Genomic DNA, 14,662 nt, shown 5'->3' on the forward strand with positions numbered 1-14,662 from the left:
CCTTGATGGTGGGAAGCAGAGATTAATACTGGAAACATGCTGGTCAGACTGGAGGCCTGTGACTAGTGGAATGCCTCAGTGGTTGAAACTGGGACCACTACATATTACATATATCTATGATTTACATGAGAATGTACAGGCATGATTTGTAAGTTTGAAGACGGCACTAAAGCAGGCGGAATCATGGAGAGTGAGGAAAGTTATCAGAAATTTCAGTAATTATAGCAGTACTTTGATCAGCTGGCAAATGGCAAATGGATTTTTATATAGATTAGTGTAAGTTCTTGCATTTTAGAAAGTCAACTCAAGGTTGGAGTTTCATGGTGAATGGTTGGGTCCTAAGGACTGTAGGGGAACAGAGGGACCTTAGAATTCAGGTGCGTGGTTCTCTGAAAGTTGGTTCAGAGGTAGACAGGGAAGAAAGCTTTTGGCACACTGGCCTTAATCGGTTTATATCACTGAATATCGAAATTAAGGAGTTATGTTGCAGTTATCCAGGATGCTGGTGAGGCCATATTGGTAGCGTTATGTTCAGTTTTGTTCACTTTGCTATAGGAAGGATGTCATTATACTGGAAAGAGTGTGGAAAAAAATACAAGGATGTTGCCAAGGTCACAATGGTCTGAGTTATAGAAAGAGGTTGGACAAGCTAGGACTTTTTACTTTTGCGTGCATGAGACTGAGGGAGGATCATATTGAAGTGTATAAGATCATGTCAGGCATGGATAGAGTGAATGCACTTAGTCTTTTTCCCAGGGTTGGGCAATCACAGACTAGAGGGCATCAGTTTAAGCTCAGAGGGGACAGAATAAAAGGGAACCTGAGGAACAACTTTTTAACACAGGGGCTGGTATGCATATGGAATGAGAAGTGGTTGAGGCAGATACATTAACAACACTTAAAAGGCATTTGAACAAATACATGGATAGTAAAGGATTAGAAAGATACGGGGCAATGGCAGGTAAGTGGGTTTAGCGAGGATGGGCATTTTGGTCGGAATGGACCAGTTTAGGCTGATGGGCCTGTCTCCGTGCTGTCGGACTCTATGACTCTAACAACCATTGCTTGTCTCCCACTGAATGTTATATTGTACTTTCCAAATTCACTGAAGATATTTTGACACTCTAGCCTCCAGTCTTCCATGATGTTTGTCTAGAATATTCAAGCATTCTATATTGTATGCAGACACTTTGTAAAATACACCTTGTAAATGCCATTATTCCTTAAAAGCTGCTTCAGACCAAGGTTAATAATTCGTCCTTCTGACCACACAAAATCAAATCCGAAATAACCTGCTCTCTAGTTTGCTTCACAACATACTCTTCAACCCACCTCATATACACTTACGGAACTTATTTTTCAGCTGTCACTTAGTTAACGTAGTTTACATACAACTTGAGACCATCCAATAAGATTGCGGTATCCACAATATTTGTCTGTCTAATTTCCAGAACATATGATGCTCAGATTTTCTGCTACCGTTTTGGATTCGATATATAACACACCAATATTTGCTTCTCCTTGCTATCTGTAAACTCTAACTAAACTGTTTCTTTGGAACCTGAGGGACAGGTCTGTGTCGTTATTAGTGATAGACCTGGACAAGACATTCAGGGAGGCTCACCCCGACGCTGAGATGATCTGAAGAAGTGTCCCACAATACTGGACAAGCAAAAATATCTTCCACGCTCTGTTTGGATAAGAGTTACCGTATACTCTCTGCTCCCTCACACTCACTGTGTATCTGTTATGGCAACTAACCCCGAACAAGGTTCGCGCTCTGTCTCCAAATAAGGCTCAGGCACTCCCACTCTCACTATTGAATTCAGCAACTAATAATACTATATGGATTCAAAACTGTCGACTGACTCATTCCAGACACCTCACATCTCCCCTCACCTGCACCAGCAAAAACAGCAGGGTCACCCATTCCCATTCTGCCTCCATCCCTTTCTCCCATTCCAGGAGAAACAGCCTGGAATAGGATAGAATGGGCCAGGCCGGGTACTGTAGTGCCCGATATCCGTTCCCTCACTCCCTTCCCACCGCCATGTGGGGAGGATTCTTAAAGAGCTGGAGAGGACCAGGACGCCTCGTGTGGAGTATCCGAAACATCCACGTCCTACTGACCAGTTAAGGAGCAATTGAAAGACAATTCTCAGTTTCAACCCACTGGCAGTTCCAAAACAGTCCTTTCACTTCCAAAAAAAACCCACAGATACCTCACTGCACAGAGACGCAGACACAGAAATACACAGACGAACACACACAATACTTACAAGGAGATAGGTATACATTCACGTATAAACACACAAATACATACACAGTCACATACAAATCGATATAAATACGGATAGAAACACAGGCTGAAACATAGACAGATGTAGACACGCAAACACACAGATAACAAGCACATGAACACACACGCACACACGGGCAAACAAACACATACAGACACACACAGACACATGCACAGACACTCGCATACAAATACACAGAGGCACAGACACTCGTGTCATTAAGACACAAATCGGTATGTTTTTGATTTGTAAGGACATCAAGGATTCTAGGGAGCGGGCAGAAGAATGAGGTCGAGATACATGTAAGAAATTATTGAACGGAATTTCCCGACTCGATCGGCTGACTAGCCTCAATCTGTTCATTTCCTTAATGCTCCTGCGGTATTATGCTGTCAGGCATTCTCTTCCTGAGACAGCAGCAGAGGCTGGGTGTTATACATATTTGAATGGAAAGGGTCAGTAAGAATGTGGGATAGATTTGGAGTCCGGAATGGATTATGTTCCTAATTATTCCTAATTATTCTGTTCTTATGTCTGAAAAGAGATGTTGATTTGATATTCAATTAACACAGCTTTAAAATAACAGTCCCACAATGAAATAAGGACGTTCTTTTCACTTTAGTGTTACACTACCTGTGGTGTCCTCATCCTCAGGGAGCAGTGAAGACTCGGTTATTGAACGCATTCAAGGCTGAGCTCGACTCATCTGTACTGGACAGAAGAGTCAGTGTTTATTGGGAACAGACAGGAAATGGATGGCCAAACACACTCCGATCAGCCATGAACATTCTGAATGGTGCAGCCGAATGGGCAACTTCTGCCCCTATCCCATGTGTTGTTCCCTCAATCCACCCTCGAGGCTGTAACAGAAATATACTGCTTTCCCTATCCCATGTGTTTTCCCATAATCCACCCTCGAGGCTGTGACAGGGTTGGGGACCACTCCATTCAGTCAGACAGGATCATTACAATGACACAGGAGGAGACCATTCCGCCCCCTAAGGAATTACACAGGAATATAGAATGAAGTAATACAGCTCGTTCAGTACACTACACAGTCCAGGAGGAGAACATTCAACCCACCTGAGCCGCTACACAGGAACAGGGAAGCTGTCGCTTACAGGAAATAGAGAGTAGAGATAAATGTTTATTTTCAGGCTGCAAAGCTGTAACTGATGAAGTACCTCAGACATCACTGTGGGTCGTCAATGATCAACAATCTGTATCAAAGATCTGGAGGAAGGGAAGGGAATGGTTTGGAGCTCAATTAGCTCATACACCAAGCTGGTCATTCAATGTGTCGTCAAATGGAGATCCTAAGTCTGCAATGTGATACAGGCAGGGAAGGTTAGTGAACAAACCTTCAGCAACATAAGGTAAGGTGCCTATTTTGGCATGAAAGATGAAACAATGGTAAACAATTTAAATGGAGAGAGATTGCCGAACTCTGTGATACAGGAGGTTTCCATGTTCTTGCGACATGAATGATATGAAGTCAGATGCAGCAAGTGATTTGGAAGGTAAGTGGAATGATGCTGTTTTTGGCAAAAGGTATCAGGTTTAATTGGAGGAATGATTTACTGCATCTGTGCAGGGCATTGCTGAGACCACACCCGATGCACTGTGTGCAGGATTGATCCCCTGAACTAAAATTAAAACGTATACTTATTTTCGAAGATTTTCAAAGAGGTTTCCCTTTACTCATTCCTGGAATGCCGGCCTTTTGTTATGGGGGATTATCAGTTTTGATCTTAGCTGAGAAATAGTATTGAACGATCCATGACTTTCTGAGAAGTATATCAGCTGGATGCATATTATCTCCTGTCAGGGAGACTGAAGCTAGAGAATAAACTTTAAGAAAAAGATGCATTGATATTAACACACATACTATGAAGACACCCACCAATATTTACAAATTACACAGACACATGTAAGTATGTCTTCAAATTATAAAGTAGGGACATTTTTGTGATTGGAAGGAATTGTGTATAACAAGAGCAATGACGCTCCTGCATATAATCCATAATCAGGTTTTCCAGAGAATGTTCCAGGAGATGGCACATGGTCCAGTTTGGTGTTCAGTTGACAAAATTGTATGTTGCAGCATCTTGACCACTTCTGAAGGATTCCTGGTGAGGATTCATTGGAATCTCTCCACTGCCTGAAATGAAGGGAATTCAGCCAAATACCACTGTTCCAAAAAGAAATCCCACTGCCAGTAGCTTGTGCGAGCAGAATAACTTCAGGGACAAAATGATATTTGGGCCACTCTATCATTTTACCATTTGTTTTGAGTTCAAAGTTCTGTGTCTCACATTTTTCTAGAAAATGGCCTGGTCTGAGACCTAAATCATTGGCCACGGCATTCAACTGGCTGCAATAAGATAGGTGTAACCAGTGGAGGAGTGGGACTGGGAAAGGACATAGTAACCCTCCAACATTTGTTGAAACACAAATAAGAAATTCTCAAAAGGCTGTTCGGGTGGTAATTCCCTTCCACAGAGGACTGTGGTGCCTGGATGTTTGCATTTATTCAAAGTTGTTTTTTGTCATGTAGTAAAATGGTATACAGACAGAAAAATGCTGCTGTGAACAAAAGCACATGGAGCGGTGACAACGTATCTAATAGCCCACTCCTGCTGCTCAGTCGTCTGTTGCTATGTTCTATTCAACCCCTCACAACTCCTACAAGGAACAGATGGAGGCCACTTGCTCTAAATACCTGGTCAACAGGAACACAGGATCTCATCAGTCCCTCAAGACTGTTACACATGGTTTGGTGTCGGTTGGAAAATGATATTTGGTTCGAAAGATGCCTCTGATCACCTTTGCAGAGTGTTTCCTCTCTGCAACTTGTGGTTCATTTGCTGGTGATATTATAGACCCAGATTCACCGTGAATACAGTCTCAACCAGAAATGACTCACAAAATACTTTACTCTCACTGATTGCAACGTTCAATAAAAGAACATTCAGGAAAATTACAGCCATTAACTTTGCAGTTACTGAATATGAGGACAAAAGGAACAGGATCAGGTAATTCGGATGATCAAGCCATTGCATAACATCATGGCTGATATACTGTTGACAGTAACTCCTCTTTAATGCCCAATTCTTCACACCTTAGCTCTCTGACAGCTCAAAAATACATCTACCTCCTCTTTAAATGCTTTCAATGATATAACTCCCCTCGCTCTCTAGCCCAGATCATTCCTGACAGTTATTACCTTCGGTGAGAGGAAAGCCCTCCCTACACATACGCTGTCACATATTGATATGGACAAAACGTGATCACAAGGGCTCAGGAAAGAGCGAATGGCTTTGATACCATGGCAGTATTTGACTGAGGATGGCATCGGGACCACCTATTGTTTGATCTGAATATGGATCAGGTGTAACCTTCCCACTGGATGTTGTCTTTCAGAACACAAAGAGGTTTGGGGTCAGTCGCCAACAATCCTCTCAGTCCCGGGACATCTCTGCAGGAGATCCACAGGTTAGCCCCCTCAGTACAAACATCTTCAGCTGGTCCATCAATGTATTTTCCCATCATAAGATCTGAAGTAGGTATGATGACTGAAGATCACAGAAGGTTCAGAAAATTTCGTCTGCCATCAGCTCCTGAACCATTCTGTGTCCATGTGCAGCAAGACCCGGACAGCATTCCGGTTTGTGCTGATAAAGTGTCGGTAACATTTATGTAACAGCACGGCCAGACACTGCACATTTCCACAGTTAAAACAGGAGCTCATTCAGCATCTCAAGCTGGTTACACACGGGTATGAGCTAGCATTCAGGAACAGGAAGAGTGACAGCACATTCAATACTCCTGCCTGTTAGACAGGAAGAGGGTGGCCTGTTCAGTGCATCGAGCTGTTAAACAGGAACATGCAGAGCCCAATCAGACATTTAAACCTGTTCCATGAGACCAGGAGGAGGCTATTCATCCCTACAAGATAGTTATACAGGAACAAGAAGAGGTCATTGATATTCCAACATGACAAACCAATGAAACCGAGACGGCACAGATAGAGGACTCCATGATGTTAATCATGGTTCCATTGTTTGTAGAACGTGTGCTGCTTTAACAAAGTTTGCTGGCAATGAAGAGTGGAGTCAAATGATTTGTGCCAAGTCTCAAGGAGGCATATTCTATTGCCGAGAAGACACACTCATCGTCTCCATGGAGGTCAGAATCTGGTGGGAATATTTAACTGTTTTAGCATGGAGATGTTGAGGCTGCTGTAGGGATTGCGGATGACGAGACTTTCCGTGCAGGACCATACACTAAATGCACTGTATTAATGTGGGTTTAGATTATTCAAACACTGGCCGTCTGTCTCTCTCATGTGACATGGGAATTGGATGTGGAGTGAGGGGAATATTCTCAGAGGCTCTCAAACTATCGACAATCATGCAACCCGAGTAAAAAAAGAAGCCATGGAATATTTCACTGTATCAGTGTCTATTTAGAACATCGTGAGTGACTGTCCCTCCCCTTCAAGTTTCAATGCAATCGCCTCTCATTCTCTCACAACGCCAGAGATAAATCTTCAGTGTCTCCTCCTGGTACCATAATCCCAGGGATTAGTCTGGTGAAACTCCATTGCACTCTCTCTGTGGCAAGGCGATCATTCCTTATAAAGGAGAGAAAGTCTGTCCACAACATCCCAAATACTGCCTCAACAACACTCTCAGCGATGGTGACAATAACTATTTTTCCTCTTCGACATCTCCATTTCTTTCCTGTGGCGTAAATAGATTTTCCTTCCCTCTACACTGCTGGAAAGTGTTAACACTTTTATAATGAAGGTATAGTTGCTGCTGTCAGGATTATGGAAAACATGACGTTCATGGCAGGATCAGCACCAATTGAACTGTATTAATGTTGCAAGAGTTTATTCAAAAGCCAGATCCTCTCTATCTCTCTCAGTCTCTCTCTCTCTCTCTCTCTCTCTCTCTCTCTCTCTCTCTCTCTCTCTCTCTCTCTCCTCTCTTTCTCTTTCTGTCACAGTTGAAATAGGGAGTGGGGGTGATTGGGTGGAACGTTCTCAGAGGCTGTTAAACTATCGAGAATCATGTAATCTGAGTGAAAAAAAGCCATGGAACTTAGCACAATATCACTGTCTGTTTAGAACATCCTGTGTGATTGTCCATACTCCTTCAGGTTCAATGCAATCACCTCTTATTCTCTCAGTGAGCTTCACTCACTGCTCATGGTGCTATCATCCCAGGGATTAGTCTGGTGAAACTTGAGAGAAAGTCTATCCACAGTACCCCACATACTGCCTCAACTACACTCTCAGGGATTGTCAAAAACATCTTTTCTTTCACTTAGACATCGCCATTTCTTTTCTGTTTCACAAAAAGCCATTCCTTCTCTATGCCCTACCACTGACATGGAATTTATAAGTCCCTTACATCTGTACATCAGCATCAATAAAGCCAGCATCAGAGATTCCTATGGAGATTTGCATCACTCACAGCGAGAATGTCAATGAGATTGAATACACCTAAAATAGCCGATGATCACGTACCTGAATGGAAATAAGATGGAGCAATACAGAAAACAGGCAGAAAAAGGGATATATCTTTACCTTTATTCTTCTCTCACAGGATGTATGAAGCCCTGGCCAGAGCAGCATGTTATGCAGATCTTGAACTGAGTGGCTGGTTCAGCTGTTCCACAGTACCATAGAGAGTAAAACGCATAGCGATGGATTTGTAGTGTCACAACAGAGGATAAATCTTCCTGCTTAATTAAAACCAGCAACAGAGAAAAGATTTATCCCATGCAGTAATCTGTGATATTTCTAGACTCCAAATTTATTTAAAATAAAAATTAACAACTTTATTTCTTAAAGTATAACAGAATAATAAACGAACAACTATTTACAACTTCTCCCTCTAACCTGTCTTTGTCCTTCCCCCTCCACAATACTAGTCTGATAAGACTCCTAATTAAGATTTACAAAACAAAACTTCTTATCTCAAAACCAGGAAGCTTTCGGTTCTTCTCCATATTCCTGTCTTCTTTTCTTCTAGGGGACTCTGCGTCACCAGTTACTAGTCAATAAAGGTACATATAGGAGAGCTATTTTTCAGGCAGTGTTTGCATGCTGGTGCCTTGGCAGTTCTCCTCTCAACTGTCCAATTTTCCATGGTCTTGTACCACCAAACTATTGGATTGTATCATTGGCTGTTACGATTGTCAATATAATAAATTAAAACTTGATTGGAGGTGGGTATTTTGGGGTATAATTTAAAATTTGTTACAGTTGAATTTGTTTCGAGACAATGAGCTTTGGGTTGTTCGACCAAATGTTACATTATATCTATTTTTCAGAACTCTTGGTGCTGTCAGGTAGTTATTGTTGGTTTTTCATTCTCTCAAAGGTACAGTACTCCCACGTGTTCATCACAGAAGTCACACGGAAACCTGACGAGGGAAGCATGACACATGCGCAGAGAACGAGTTAAACATTCTCAATAGCAATTATTTAGTGACGGACATGTGATTCAAGGAATGTGAAACTGTTGCATCCGGATTGAACAAAGGCACGAATGGTTTATTCAGATATTGCACTGAGACTGAGGACGAGACTGGGATATGATGATGTTGGTATTGGACAGGATTGGTGAGTGGGGAGGACATGGAGATGTAAATTTGTGATGGGCAAAATGGTTTATGAAGTTTGAGAAGAGTCTGATTCCTTCTCGCATATCAGTGAATAATGTATAAATCGTAGTTTGATAGTTATAACATATAAGGAATTCATTTTTGTTTGGAACTGAAGATATTGACTTGCAAATTTACATATCATGAGCAGAAATTCAGTTCAACCTGATTTAGTAGACAAATAAAAAGACTTAACAGCAACACCAAATATCGCGAGGATGGGACATTAACTACCTTGAATAATCCAAATGATATTCTGGATCCGATATGCTAATGATATCCAAGGCTGAGAAAGCTAGTAAAGACCTCCTGGATAAACTCCTGTCAATTGTTGGAACATTCCAGTCTAATATTCTCAGATTCTGATCCATTGTTGGAACATTCCAGTCTAATATTGTCAGATTCTGATCCATTGTTGGAACAATCAAAACCATGGTCCTCAGATTATGAACAACTATTGTAACGTGCCTGTCTAATGTTCTCAGATTCTGATCTTTGCTCCCCCTCTCTCAGACTGCTGATCCCTGTTAGTACTGAAAGTGATGCTCCTCCTCACACTATGGGATAGCACATTGAGTAGAGCCCATTTATCTTTCAACAATGGAAACTTTCCACTGGGATAATTAGGATTCACGGAGATTGACATTAATCACAGTCCCTGAACAAATAGCTCAATTTAACCTCTTTGACTTCGATATTGATTTTATTAAAATTCAGAAGAACGTTTAAAATTTACTCATTTAGCTTGGGATATGTGGGGGTGGCTGAGGAAAGAATATTGGAGATGGTAGATTGATTGCGTGTAATCATTCAATCTGCCTTGGATATGGGAGTAATGTCAAAGGATTATCAGAACATAAACAAGTTTCTCCGTTTATAAATGGAAACATACAGTCTGTAACTACTGATCAGTGATTATAATGTCAGTAAAATATGGAGAGACCTTTTCTAGTCCATAATCTGACAGGCAAATGTGCCTACGACAACATGAGTTACGACAGGCAAATGGCACGGATACTTTAACAGAGAATATGATGTGACACACAATTCAGATGGTTAGCCAAGGATCAGAGAGGGCAGATGAGTGTCATGCTGTTAATGTTGTCGACGTCAATCAACTGTGATTAAGTACCATGCACTGGTTTTCAATTTCAATGTGATTATGTTCTTGGGGACATGGCTGCAGAGACTGGAGGGAGGGAACATGATATTTCCCAGTCATCAAGATTGGGATGTTACTGTTTATAAATCAGAAGAAAATCAAATTCCAGGATACATCTCCAATGAGGAATGAGGAGAGTCAATATTAACCATACGACCAGAAGGCATTGGGGCATAAATTTGGTCATTCAGCCCATTGAGCCTGCTCCACCATTCAATGATGGCTGTTAAGCTTCTCAACACCACTCTTCTGCTTTCTATCTGTAACCATTCATATCCTTTACAATGAATAACCTATCTGTCTTACTCCTAAATATACTCAATTACCTGGCCTCGACAGCACTCTGTAGCAGTGAAGTCCATAGATTTAGCACTCTCTGGCTGAAGATATTCGTTTTTATCTGTGTTTGAAAAGCTATTCTAGTTACTCTGTTCCTTGAGTCCTAGTCTCCCCTCCATTGTAAATATCTTCCCAAAATCCAACCTATTTAGGTCATTCAATATTCTGTAAGTTTCAATTAGACCCCCTAGCATCCTTCTGAACTCTATCCAATATAGACCCAGAGCCCTCAGATGTTCTTCATACATTAAGCTTTTCTTTCCTGGGACGGCTTTCATGGATCTTATTGAAAAATGCTCCAGAGCCAGTACAACCTTCCTGAGATATGGGACCCAAAACTGTGCACAATAGTCCAACAGTAGCCTAGCCAAAATCTTATAGAGCCTCAAAAGTACATCCCTGTATTTATATTCAAGCCTTCTTGAAATAAATGGAATCATTTTATTTGCCTTCCCAACTGCTGACAACCTGCAGGTTTACCTTTCAAGATCCTTGGACTAGCAACGCACCTCCCCCCTCCCCTGGAGTCCTCTGAACTTGCTCACTATGTAGAAAATGGTCCATGCCTTCATTTTTCCTGGCAAACCGCATGACCTCACATTTGCCCACGTTATACTCCACCTGCCACTTCTTTGCTCACTCCCATAACTTGTGCAAATCCTTCAGCAGGAGAAAGTGAGGACCGCAGATGCTGGAGATCAGAGTCAAAAAGTGTAATGCTAGAAAAGCACAGCCTGCTAAATCAGGCGGACTCTGAGAAACAGGATATTCGACGTTTCAGTCATAAAGCCTTTATCAGAAAGGAAGTGGGTGGGCGGAACGGGGTTGAGAGATGAATGGGAGGGGGTGGGAGGAAGGTAGCTTGGAAGGTGATGGCTAAATGGAGGTGAGTGGTGAGAGTGGAAGGTGGAGTGGATAGATGGGAAGGAAGATAGACGGTTAGGACAGTTCAACATGCAGTGTTCAGTTGGAGGGTTAGATCTGGGATAAGGTGGAGGGAGGGGAGATGAGGAAACTGGTGACATTGCGCTGGATACCGTGTGCTTGAAGGGTTCCAAGGTGGAAGACGACGTGCTCTTCCTCCAGATGAATTGTGGCTTGAATGTGGTTGGAAGAAGCCAAAAGCTTGCATGTCCCTTGAAGAGTGGTAGGGAGAGGCGAAGTATTCAGCCACAGGGAAGTGGGATTGTTGGCTGTGTGACGGAGAGTGTTCCCTGAACCGTTCTGCAAGTTGACGTCCTGTCTCCCCAGTGTAGAGGAGGCCAGGAGCAATAGACAGAGTAGATGATGTGTTTGGATGCGCAGGATATTCTCTGCCTGATGTAGAAGGATCCTTTGGGGCCTTGAATGGAGGTGAGGAGGAAGTTGTTGGCACAGGTTTCATACCTCTTGGAATTGGCTAGGGAAGGTCCTGGGAGTGGAAGTTGGCTTGTTGGGGTGTGGGAGGTGGGACGCGTGAACCTAACGAGGGAGTCATGAAGGGAATGGACTCTGCAGAATGCTGATAGGGGTGGGGAGGGAAGTATTTCTCTGGTGATGTGGTCTGACTGTCGGTGGCAGAAATGGCGGAGGATGATGCGTTGCATCCTGAGGTTGGTGGTCTGAAAGGCGAGCATCAGAAATGTTGCTAGAGGGTGCTGCTGCACCCTTCTGTAGCCGAACCACCTCTTCAATGCTACCTATCCCTCTATTCCATCTTTGCAATGTTTGAAAGCTTAGTCAGAATTCCCTCAGTTCCTTCATGTAGACCATTAATACACAAAGCGAATTTTGTGGTCCCAACACTGAAACTTGAGGAATACCACTTGTCACTGGATGCCATCCTGAGAAGGACACTTTTATCCCCACTCTCTTCTTTCTGTCAGACTGCCATCCATCTATCCAAGCTAGCACCTTGCCTGTAACACCTGGGACCCTAATTTTTATCAATAGCCTCCTGCGTGGCATTTATCAAAGGGTTTTGGAGAAGCTGGTTCTCCTTGGTCAAATCTGCTCCTTACTCCCTCAAAGCATTCCAGCAGGTTTGTCAGGCATGACCTTCCATTAATGAAACAATGCTGACTTGCACTATTTTGCTAAATACTTCCAAGTTTTCAGAAATCCTATCCTTCACGATGGATTCCAGGATGTTACCCACAACCAAGGTTAGGCTAATCAGTCTGTAATTTTCCATCTTCTGCCTAACTCCCTTATTAAATTGAGTGTCACGTTAGCAATTTTGTAGCCATTCCTGATTTTAGTCATACCTGAAAGTTTACCACTTTCACTTTCACTACTTCTTCAGCTATCTCCCTTACAATGCTGGGGTGTAGTCCATATGGTTCAGGAGATTGATCCAAATTCAGGCCATTCAGTTTTCTAGCATGTTCTCCTTGGTGATGACCACCATACCAGCTCTGCCCTCTCACTCTCTTCAATTTTTGGGAAATTACTCGTGATTCCACCATGAACATTGATGCAAAGTTCCTCATTCTTTTCTTTGTTTTCCACTACTGTCTCTCCAGCATCCTTTTCCAGTGGTCCATATTCACTTTTGCCTCTCTTTTGCACTTTATATATTTAAAGAACCTCTTACAGTCGACGTTGTATTACAGGTTAGCTTACCTCCATATCTAATCTTCTCTGTCCTTTTTTTTCCCTCTGTTAGTCTTTGTAAGTTTCCCAATTCTCTACTTTCCCACTGCCCCTCATCACATTATACGCTTGCTCTTTTGCTTGTATGCAATCCCTGACTTCCGTCGTCAGCCCCGGCTGCCTCATCCTCCCTGTACCTGCCCCTATTCCTCGGCAAGAATCCCTGCTGTGTCTCCTGAATTAATCTTGGAATCTGCTGCCATTGCTGTTCCCCTGTCTTTCATGCTTGACCCCTCTCCCAGTCAATTCCACGCTTCTTCCTTATGCCTCTGTAGCTTACTTTATTCAGCTGAAATACTGTTACCTCTGATTCTATCCTCTCTATCACATTGCTTCTGAAGTTTACCTTCACCCTAATCTCCATTACGAATCCTGCGTCATTAAATCCAGTATCACCTGTTCCCGAGTGGGCTCCACCAGAAGCTGCTCCAAAAAGCCATCTCATAAACATTCCTAAAATTCCTTTTCTTGCAAACCAATCTGATGTTGCCAGTTTCCCGTATCCTAAAATCACCCATGATTACTGTACTTTGCCTTTCCTACACATCTTTTCTCTCTCCTGGTGTATCTTGTGCCCCAGGTCCTGACGACTCTTTAGACCGCTGTACAAGACTTTAACTGTGGTTCTCTTACCTTGTGGTTCCTCAATTCGACCCGTGCAGATTCTACACCATCTGACCTTACGTCCTTTCTTATTATTAATTTAATGTCATTTCTTACTAATAATGTAAATCCACTCCCTCTGCCCAACTGCCTATCTTTTCGATAGGATAAATATCCTTAAATATTCAGATCCCCTTGCAGCCACATCTCTGTGATGCCCATCGCTTCATACCTGCCGACTTGATTCTGCGCCACACGCTCATTTACCTTATTCCTTATACAGCATGCATTCAGTTGTAACCCCTTCAGTCCTGCATTAACCGTCCATCTTCTCATTGCCATTCATTTGTGCAGTGTGCTTGAAGTTTGATATGTTAAACATTTCCAGGTGCTCTATCCTATTTGTGTCTGTGCTGGAGATTTTAATAACCTTTCCTGAGTTCTGTATTCTTACCTCCCTCTTTTAATTCGGCTTTTCTCGGCGGAGCATCTCACTCTCTCGGCGGAGCAGGTAACGGCTGTCTGGTGGTGTTATTTTTTAAGTCGCGGTATAGTCCAGTTATTGTTTTTGTAACGGCTTAAATTTAAAGTTTTTTTAAGCGCCTAGCTGACCCAGAAGCTGGTGTCGCGCCAGCTTACCTGGGAAGGTTTCTTTTTCTTATAAAATCGCGCAGGCGAGGAACCCGAGGCCCTCCAGGGGTAGACCCTCCTCTAACCTAATAATAAGACCCGTTGTGGTAAGCAGGTAGGTGCTGCATTTTGCTTGTTTGTTTCTTTAGATCTAGTTTTTAAAGTTTACCTTTTAGAGGGATGGCAGCGAAGGCAGTGCAATGGTCCTCTTGCAACATGTACGAGGTGAGGGAAGCCATGAGCGTCCCTGCTGATTACACTTGCAAGAAGTGCACCCATCTCCAGCTCCTCCAAGACCGTGTTAGGGAACTGGAGC

At 42.7% G+C, this 14,662-nt stretch overlaps 1 long non-coding RNA gene across 1 annotated transcript in view; it reads left to right on the forward strand.

Annotated features, from left to right (window-relative positions):
- Positions 1 to 8,757, forward strand: part of LOC132817606 (uncharacterized) — a 62,948-nt gene extending 54,191 nt beyond the window's left edge. Inside the window, exon 3 of the long non-coding RNA XR_009644900.1 lies at positions 8,696 to 8,757. This is a non-coding gene — a long non-coding RNA (uncharacterized LOC132817606). The remainder of the gene's footprint in view (positions 1 to 8,695) is intronic.
- The last annotated feature ends 5,905 nt before the right edge of the window (positions 8,758 to 14,662 follow it).

This window comes from Hemiscyllium ocellatum, chromosome 7 (assembly GCF_020745735.1).
Source record: "Hemiscyllium ocellatum isolate sHemOce1 chromosome 7, sHemOce1.pat.X.cur, whole genome shotgun sequence".
Taxonomy (NCBI): Eukaryota; Metazoa; Chordata; class Chondrichthyes; order Orectolobiformes; family Hemiscylliidae; genus Hemiscyllium; species Hemiscyllium ocellatum.